Source organism: Apteryx mantelli, chromosome 3, assembly GCF_036417845.1.
Source record: "Apteryx mantelli isolate bAptMan1 chromosome 3, bAptMan1.hap1, whole genome shotgun sequence".
NCBI classification, from domain to species: domain Eukaryota; kingdom Metazoa; phylum Chordata; class Aves; order Apterygiformes; family Apterygidae; genus Apteryx; species Apteryx mantelli.
The window spans coordinates 19,673,493-19,683,477 of NC_089980.1; the positions used below are offsets into that span (position 1 = coordinate 19,673,493).

At 44.4% G+C, this 9,985-nt stretch overlaps 1 long non-coding RNA gene across 2 annotated transcripts; it reads left to right on the forward strand.

The window, feature by feature from the left end:
- The first annotated feature begins 1,386 nt into the window (after positions 1 to 1,386).
- Positions 1,387 to 4,548, forward strand: LOC106497194 (uncharacterized). Of its 2 annotated transcripts, XR_001294774.2 has the most exons (4): positions 1,387 to 1,598; positions 1,850 to 1,918; positions 2,783 to 2,857; positions 4,525 to 4,548. It is a non-coding gene; the product is annotated as an uncharacterized lncRNA (long non-coding RNA). The 2 variants fall into 2 exon arrangements; XR_001294773.2 differs by lacking the exon at positions 4,525 to 4,548 and having other exon boundaries at positions 2,783 to 3,093.
- The last annotated feature ends 5,437 nt before the right edge of the window (positions 4,549 to 9,985 follow it).

Here is a 9,985-nt window from a genome sequence, read left to right on the forward strand (position 1 = left end):
TTTGTTCCTTTTGGGGGCATTTAGTCTTAACAGCTTAAGAAATTAGTGCTCTGGAGTAACTGTCCGCCCTGGAAGTTGCCACTGCCTCACCATCATACCCAGACAGACTGGACTGAGCCGTAGGCTGGAAAGCTTTTCTTGGTTCTAATTTTTGCTTATTTTGATTTGGGTTTATTCATACTATCCCCTACACCGGACAGCAGTTGCTGCTGCTTGCAGCGTTCTCTCTTTTCAGTCCGCCACCAGTTTATAGACCCCTAAATTTGGGTACCCATCACAAGACATCTGAAGCCAAAAAGTAAAAGTACTGAGCCTGCACCAAACTAGTTATTGTCAAGAGAAACTCTGGCTGCTCAAAATGTTCAACACAGGCTCGAGATCCTAACTCAAGGTGAGGTGTGCGCTTAGGTTGATAAACAGCTGCGCTACAGGTCAAATCCACCCTGACCAGTAATGACATAAAATTATTGCCTTAACCAGCAGAATTGCCAAGGCTTGCACTATTACCAGCGCTTTCAGTATGATCACAGATATTGTGATATTTATTACTTCTTAAAGCATCAGACTCTGGAGTCTCATGGTTAGAGAAGCTTTACTTTTGTTTGGAAAAAAAGCAAGATTTTAACTCCCTTGATTGCAGCTGAAAACCATGATTCTTAAATGCTTCCATGCCAGGGGACAGCCCACTCTCTCAGTCATTTCAAATACACGATGCACAAAATCTCATAGTTTATAAGCTCTTCGGCTCCTCTGTATATACAGAGTAAGCATGCACACAGCAATTAAAAATTATGAAGCTGCTTTCTTTCTCCTCACACCTATGTAATACTAGGCAAGTCACTTAAACCAGTTGCTCGAACTAATTTTCAGAACGGAATGTACAGTGCAAAACAAAATTGCATTATCTGTGGAATCAGGTCTTAGATATTTCAAATGGTGCCCTGAAAAGTATTAAGGATGAATCTGGCCAAAACCTGTTTGTGTATCCGTTCTCTATCTCTGAAGAAGACTACCACACCTGCTCTTCTCACACGACAGTGACGCACTTCCCTGCGGTAGTGAAAAATACTCAGAAGAAAACACATCATTCTTCTACCTGCAGAAGAGCTGAAGAGTGTGCACTGAGCACAGCTTGGGTTCACTTTGTGAGTGGGAGGAAAACGAAGAGCGAGCACTTGCTCGCTCACTGGGCACAGCCTGTCTGATGCACCAAATGAAGCTGGAGTCCCATGGTAAAATTAATAAGTGATGGTAAAATTAAAGTCCTTATCACTACAAGTTATGCAGGAGGGGGCCATTTAAGCCTGCATTCGCAACTTTCATCCTGGCATTTTCTATTTTGTATGTTTTTGACTCTGTACATCTAATCTTTTTTTCTTTGTAACGTAGCCATGCATCTGTTTTTCCTGGGTTACAACAATAAAAAGGCAAACTGATGGGTCACTCTGTGGTCTTGTTCAGACACGTGTACAACAGCGGAACACTGGCAAACTAAAACCACTATATTTGCCTCACAGATCTCTGACCCTTGCGATAATGGAGTCACAGCAGAGACAAAAGTCCCAATGTCACAGCTCCCACCCAAGGATGCTTTTTTGGTTTGTTTTACCTTTATTGCTTGTTTTGTTACCAGAGTTCTTTTCTTAGATAAATGGCGTAACATATCTGTCTAGTCAGTATTTCCTGTCTCTGATTAAGATGTCCTTTCTCTGCATAAATATTAGACACCCATTAGTTCTCCAAGACACTGTGAGGTCACTTTCACATCCCCGTCTGTGGCTGCTTTTGCTTCTTCTGGGCTGTTTCGTAAAATAACTGCAGTTCTGAAATTTATTCTCTTTGCTTGCAGGTTACTGATCTGTTTGCAAGTCCAGAGTAGACAGATGACTCCAGTGCCATACAGATGTGCCAGACAGAGGTACCTCATTCATGTCACAAAGCAGCCATCCCATACTCTCTCTTGGCAGTAAGGGCTAGCTTAGTTCTCCAAGGCTCTAGCGTAGGTAAAATGAGCAGCGGAGCCACAGCTGCCTGCTCTCCTAGAAAACTGTCTTTCTCATGCCTGCACTCAGTTTTGCAGCTGCTACACGCAAACCTGGTTTTATTAAATCAAGGGTTTTGAAGCACACCTGCAGTTTGTTTGCATGCACGTTGGCTGTACCCTGTGCATAGTGAGGTCTTCTGAAAGAAACACAGGCAGCTGCCCCCATCCTGCCTGACCCAGGGTCTGCTTGCACAAAACCAGTCCTGCTTCTCCCACTGACAAAGCAGACAGCAGTCCTGCTGTGTGTGGGCACAAATCGTGCCTTTAGCCCTCTCTGATACTTGCTTACAAGCTGAGCTGTCATCTGTGGGCATAATTATCTAGACACCAGGACTGTCCTTTCTTTCTCTGTTAAAATAGCTGCTCCATTCTAAAGACAAGAGATTTTGGAAGCATTTCTGATGATGAGTGTTGCATCCCCCAAGAAGGAATGGGTCATAATTCTGGATTTATATTAGGCAACAGTTCTCAAAAATGAGCAGTGATCAGTTTGTGGAACAGGGGTTGTTCCCAAGAATCATCATTTGGTAAGCTCCTGTGAAGCAGACTTACCAGAAAGGATGCACATTTCTAAAATAGACATTTAATTGATGTTCTGTGGTTTGTATCTTGCCCTTTGATGGTGAACACTGGGGGCATGAGACTCAGTGTCTAAGTGAGGGAATGTCTGAGAGCCAGGTGCTTTCCCACAAGTTACTTTATTTTTAATCTTGGTCTCTTTTGTCTCTTTCCATCCAGGATGGAACAGTGCCACAGGACTACTTTGCTTGCTGTGGCAGGAATACAAATTGGCGATGGATTTTGTGCTAAATGGTAAGAGAGGACATGTCTGCAGGGTGAGACAGGGTGCACTGCAGAGGTTTCCCCACCCAGGCACTGGGCTGAGACACTGCATCCCCAGAGCACCAAACGAACATCTTGCAGACATCGTTGCCTGGGCTCCCAAAGCAGTTTAATGTACACTTTACAGCACAAGTACATCCTCTGTGTGTTGTAAGTTCAAAGCAGTTCTTCTTACCAATGTTACTATGCTGTGTGTGGTACATGAAGATTACTGGTATTGACTATGATTAAAATGTCATCCCCACCCATTTTTACCTATCACAAAGAATTTTCTGCTAGCTAGAGCCAAACAAGACATTTTGGGCCATTTCACCTTGTTAGCTGCAAGAGCCTTGGTGTAAATCCTTTGTGATTTCCTCATAGTGTAACAGTTCTCACTTTCCCAGGCTATCTAAGCAGGGCACTAACACAAGGATTTTGACAGCAACAGAAGGGGGCGAGTTCCCAAATACTGCTTCTATTGCTTTGGTTTTGCAAGGACGAAAAAGAAAAAAAGAAAAACGTTTACCCACTTTCACTCTGCCTCCACTGGTGATAGTGTCTAAATCTTTGTCAATTAAATGGGTGCTGCTGCTTGCAGCCAAAGATGACAACACTGTAGTGGGGGTGGAGGAATGAAGCGCTCCGTGAACGCGTAGTACATACCTAAATGCAGTCGGCCTCCTATTACACAATCTGCAATACTGTTTACCGCATGAGCGGCTCCACAGCTACTCCTTCGGCTGGCACGCTCTCTCTGCCTGAGGAAACGCTCTCTGCACAGACAAGGTCTGTGGTGCCTCGTTGCTGGCTCTAAGAGCTCCGGCGACTTGGCTAGGAAGTTGCACTCGATGAAGAATGTCCTTAGGGTGTCCTTGATACACTTTCTTGGGTAACACACTTCATCTTTTCACACTCAACTTCACAGGACCATTCATGCATTGCACAGATGAGCCACACATTTAGACAGGCTATCTACCATACAGTGACGTAAGATAACTCATTTTTCTGGTATTTATGAGCAAACTTTCAAGGGTTTCTTTCCTCTTATGATGGTGTCTGTACTAAAGAGGAGTTGCTGCTGAGAGGAATTTTGTAATTATGCCGGCAACAATACTTATCTAGCGCAAACTAGTTCTCCAGTAGAGGCAGTCTTTTGTGGCCTTGCCTGAGTTTTTGCTAACATAGCTGCGTCTGTCGTATGTGCTTTTTTCTCCAAGCTTTTAATATAGCAAGGCTTCCTAAAGTACATGTGTTCTAAGCATCTTGTTAGGAATACCAAATATAAAATAATTAATTTAAAAAATTACTCCAAAATTAACATACAGAGAAATCCAGTTTTCCAGAAATAACCTCATAAATGAGTCTTTAGACCAGTACTGCCCGTCCTAGGCATCAAATGTCATGAATTAGATCTCTCCTGCTTCCTCCAAAACATGGCTTTAAAAAGTCATTTTTTGTGGTTAGATAGGACGGTCTGAATTATTTTGTTTGTGTTGGGGTAACTTGAGACTGTATATTATACTTGGATCATGTTTTTAATTGTGTTTTTAACTCCCCATGAGGGCTACTGAGTTCCTGTTTAAGGAAAGCCAAGATTCTTCCTGACACCATTTTAGGCTAAAGAAACAAATTGTGTTATTCTGCTGTAATTGCAGGGGTCGGCCATAGCGAGTACAGAACTGCTATCCAGGTGATATGTTTCAAGGATAGCTGATAATGTATAGAATCAGGTAACGCATTGGTTTGATTGTGAAACCTTGTCTTCATATGTCTTTCAGTTTTACTTTTTGTTCTTTAGAGCTTCTTGCTAGAGAAATACTTTCTTTTTTTCCTTTCTTTTAGGATTTTGTATCTTAAATACTGTTTCAACGGGAGTGCTTGGGATTTCTGCTTCAGTGACAGTTTTAAGGCCTTGATATGCCACAATCCACCAGGGCTAAAAATACAGCAAATTCTCTGACACGATAGCAGAAACCTTAGCCCAAGAACTTTATATAATGGCCATAGGAGATTCTCAGATAGAGAAATTGAAGAATCACAAGTTTAATACAGAACAAACACTTTAAAAGTACTCATAGCTGAACCCTGCACAATTGGATTGTTGCGAATTAAAAGTTTGGCCAATTGTAAAAAATAAATACAAATAGAGTCCTTGCAATGCCAGTATCATTTTTTCAGGGGTCTCCTGTCCTGCATCTGCGCCCTGCCCAGTGCCAGCTCAGCTGAAGTGTTCTGTGCACCAGGCACAGGGGCCCCCTGCCTCCACAGGGCTCTGGGGAGCACATGCAAGCGGGAGGGCTCGTGGCATGAGACAGCATGTGAATCTGGTTGTCAGAGCACTCCTGGACTCCTGTTTCACTGCAAACGCAGCGTCACTCTTGACTTTCCAGGGCCATCGCTACATGTAAAAGCCACCTAGCTTTAGGGGTACCGGTATCACTAGATAACAAGCCTCACACAGAAGCGTGCGGGCATGCCAGTCTAAGGGGGCTTTATCAGGCTTTGCCTAGGAAAAAGTGCTGGTATAACTCCCTGCTGGGCTTGCACTGCTCCAGCTGTTGTCAGTAAAGCAGCACACCTCAGCAGCAAAGCTGTACAGGCACAAAACTTGCACGTATGTTATGCCTAAATCTGTGTGTGCGTGTATATCTGAATGTCTACACGTGTGAAATACAGTCTTATCATCCGCTGCCTGCAAGTCTAGCAATAAATTCTCAGCGCATACTCTTCACATGTGAAGGCCCAGTTTTGTCCTGTGGTTTCACCAAACATCCTCCCTCCCTGCATCTTTGTATTTTGCTGTTACTCAAACAGGAACTGTTTGTGTTCACAGCCTGTTAGCATATCGTGCAGGTCTTTTATCTCCCTTTGGCATCTCCCTGCCGGCTGCCAGTGCAGCCCTGTACACATCTGACAGCGAATTTTCTAGGACAGTACAGGGTTTGCACTGCAATGCAAAATCTTTTCCCTGCTTGTTTGCTCCCTGCTTTCATCCTAACATCTCCAGCCCCTTCTCTGAGCCCTTTGCTATGTCCTCATCCTCCTTTTTTTGCTCTCTGCCTGCAAAACCGAACAGGTACTCATTGCTGGTGCTGGGACCCTACGTAGGCCATCCCCAGTAAGTCACAGATCTGCGCTGCAGCTGTTCAGTGCCCCTGCTGCTGCTTCTTGAAGCTGGAGGGTGACCTTCCCGTTCGGGGTCTCCTTCATGACCACACAGAGACATCACTGTGGGGCTTATCCCTCTCCTGGGAAATGCATCTGCGCACTGTCTTTTCAAGCAAAAGGCCCGCGGCCAGCAGCGTTGCTATTTAAAGTGGCACCCAGAGATGGTCTGTGCCTTCAGAACTGATTGCGGGTGGCAGGGGAGGTAACATCTGCCAGCTGTTGGGGTGCTCTGAAAGGCTGTTTTGTTTGCAGCGAGACCCTTCTCTAGCCTCTCCAGTACTGCATGTCTGTGGAGCATTTACTTCACCAGTGCCTTTGCCAGTGAAAAAAATGTTAAGTGATACTGGGCTGTTCTTGTCACATTCCTGCCTAACCCGCTGAGCTGCTTTTGAAGCTCCTGCAAGACCCCCCCCCCCCAACCGCCGTTGCTTCGCAGGGCCCTCGGTGCTGAAAATTGGCCTCAGCATGACCGGTCCCATTTCCTACCAGCAGAAGTGGAAAATGATTCCAAATCTTCTTCACCCCCCCATCCGAAACCTCAGCCGCAAGGCTGCCCTACCGCTCTGTTTGCTACTTTTATTTTTGAACCTGCAACAGTTTTAGACCTGCAACACATCCTCTGTAAAGGTTAAATTCAAAATGAGCTGTACAAAGGGAAATCTGTCTCAAAGTGTGCGCTTGAACTCCCCAGCCCCCTCCAAAACAAAATGGAGGTGTCCCTGGTTCAAGGCAGCCTACACAGCAGCAAGCTGCAGGAGCTGTAAGCTATTATTTTAGCTCCCGAGGAAAGTAATTACTATAGCAACCAACACATCCAAATGGCTCTTTGGCTGTTACTGAGATACAAACAACTTGCACACAGAGGCACATCTGAAACATGCTGCGTTAAGAGTGTTATTGGGTAGTTGTGTTTTTTGAAGAGCTTTAGAAAACACGTGTAACTGGCTCCTGATAAATGACTGCCAGAATAACAGCAAGCAATTGTTCCATGCCAGGTCTTAAAATAACCTAATCAATGGCAGAGTATCATTTGCCCCTGAAGAGCTGAAGCACAAAACAGTGCCGGCTCCATTTTAAGCTGGCGTGCTCAGAAGTACCCAGCAGAGCTGAAGATGCATTCAATAAGCAGACAATAAAATGGTGGGGGAAACGTCTCCCTCTTTGTTCTGTCTGCAGATGCAAGCTCCCCGCAGGCTTGAACAGCTTCAGTGCTGGCTCAGCCCCTCAGGCTTACACAAAGTTTTTCAGAGAAAAGGGATTTAATTACAGCCTTGTAATGCTGCAGGGTATAACAAGTGACGGTCTAAAAAATTTGTCTCCTTTTCTGTGTCTACGCAGCAACCAGCCCCAATGGACCCCACCTCCAACTGCAGTGTTTGAGTGCATTACTGTTGAGCCACTGAATCGCCAAACAAATAAGCCTCTTGGGCAACAGCAGACTGTAATCAGTGGCCATTGCTTAACTCAAGCATTTGGAGTGTTTCTGTCAGCTTCAAATCAAAATGCCACTGACTTAATATCATCTTGCTCATTGCTGGGTTCTCCATGCAAAGCAGCACCTCTTCATGATGCTGAGACAAGCAGCTCAGGTGCCATAAAAACAAGAAATTTAGTCATGATGGGAGCAACTTGGCACAGGAAGACTGTCCAAAGATTTCCCCACAGGGCAGGAATAGCTATTTCTCTTATCAGGGATGGTGGCTGGCGGTGGTGGCTGCATGCTCCTGTTCAGCTACATGATGCAGCTCTGCTGAAAATGAAGGTTTTGGATCTGGTAACTCAGAACAGAGTCTGATCCTGTAAGAAGCGAACACAGTACATTCCTCTACAGACCTGAACTGCTTAAGACATTTTTTTTTTTTCTCCAATCAACCAAAACCTAAATTCTTGCTCTGGGTCCAGAACAAGTTGAAAATCCCAGGTGGGTTGAAATCAAAGACAAAAGTAAGGAAGGAAGTGTATTGATGTAATTTATTACAGAAGTGCCTAAAGACCAACCATAAAAGGATCTTGTGGTAGCAGGTACCATGCAATAGAGAATAAGAAACAGCTCTTGCCCGGAAAAGCTTCCAATCTTAGACTAAGCAGACAAGGGGAACCTGTAATAGGATGAAAGATGGTGTCTCAGAGAGACACCCATTAGCGCAATCTAAAATGAAGCTACATGTCTGTCAGATACAGCCGACTTGGCGCATTCAGCAAAGCATTTAAGTGAAGTCTGAGTTTTGGACATATGAATAAGTCCAGCAAAACCAGCATGTTACCACGGTACAGGCCTGCATATCCCCCCACAGGCATGTCCACCTTCAGAAGGTGCTGGGTTTAATCTGAGACCTTGCAGAAGTCAGCACACTGACAGCTTTAAGACAGGCCTTAAAGGCCATAAATGTACAGAAGAAAGTGTAATTCGCCTCAGCAAACTCGTGCCTGGCAAAAAGGTGATGGGTTTGCTGTACACAGGGTAGATTTTGATAATGGTGGGTAACACTGCTGCCTAAATAAACAAGAAAAGAGTGTGAATATTCTTAGTAACGACATTATCAATCCTGGTATGCTCAGCTTGACTGTCCTTCCTCTATTTTGACTTCCCTATAGCTGTAGCACCACCACTTCTCTGTACAACAAGATCTCTGTGAGACCTTTTGTTGTTTGGGAAAGTCTTTAGAAAGCAATTACTTCATTGTTGCAAATCTAGCCATGATTCATGGCTCTAAGATGTAAAACTGGTGCAAAAATTTGGGTCAGAAACATCAAATCTTTTGACAAGCTACATTTTTATGCCACTGATAAGGAGCAAGCTTGTGATTTGAGTTTGAAAACCCTTTTTTTGGTTAACCTTAGCCTTTCAAGCAAAGTCACTTTGGGATTAAAGAAAAACATCTCAAATCATAAAAATAAAGTAACCATAAGAAAATAGCACTGGCGTGTGTAAAACCTTATCTTCTGAGAGCACTTGGCAGTGCAATAAATGCTGGCCTCTCCAAAAACCCGTGCCTCTTCACGATATGCCTTTTTTGTTAGTTTTTGGGTGAGGCTTTAAAGGCAGGACCATTCGCTTATGGGCTGACTTCCCAGTTTGCCTTTGCAGCCAAGGCAAGAAGCCTTCGTCATGTGCCTCTGCGATACCTGCAGGGTGAGGTGCTGTGATAGAGCTCATAAAGCCTTGTTCCTCACTAAAGCTTTCAGATTTGTCGTGTTGCAAAAGGCTGGTGAGAGCAAGGGGAAAGATGGAGCAGGGAGCTGATGCACTGCCCAGCTATCTGTGCAGAGCTGAAAGGCAAAGGGAAACGAAACCGAAGCCTCGGAGATGTGGAGAAACCTTTTCTGAAGACTCACTGGTTGTGGAAGTGCCCTGCCGAAAACGCCTGGCGTGTTCAGGCCTGGCACTGTGCATTTCTTCTTGGAAGAAGGATAAAAATGAGAAGTGCTTGCATTTGACCCTCCCTATCAGCAAAACTCAGTGCAACAGTGACTCAGGCCTGAAACAAACTCTTCCTATGAAATAGGAATGACCAAGAAGAAAATCCAGCAGGCCTAGATGCCAAGCACAACTTGATTCCTGCCTCCTCCCCAGTAAAAAGCATATTTACTCGCAATGCTGCTTTCAGATAGAGAGCATTAATTGCAACAGCGAGGCAGGAAACACTTAAAGCACAGCAGTTATGTTATACTGTGAACACAAAGCCATCACTAGCAGCCAAAGAAATGCAGGCTTCAAAACCACCTTAACTACAAGCCAGGTCGGAGGTTTTGATTCGGGGTCGACTTGGAATCTGTGTTTTCTCTTGTCTAAGGGGGATTGCTATACTGGAAATAAATATTTAGCAGCTAATGCTAGATTTTGTTGTTGTTGGGAGTTCTTAGAATTATCACTTCCTGAGAAAAATTCTGGAAATGGGCCCCCTTAAAATATAACAATATCAACTTGTAGTAAAGCTGTATCATCAG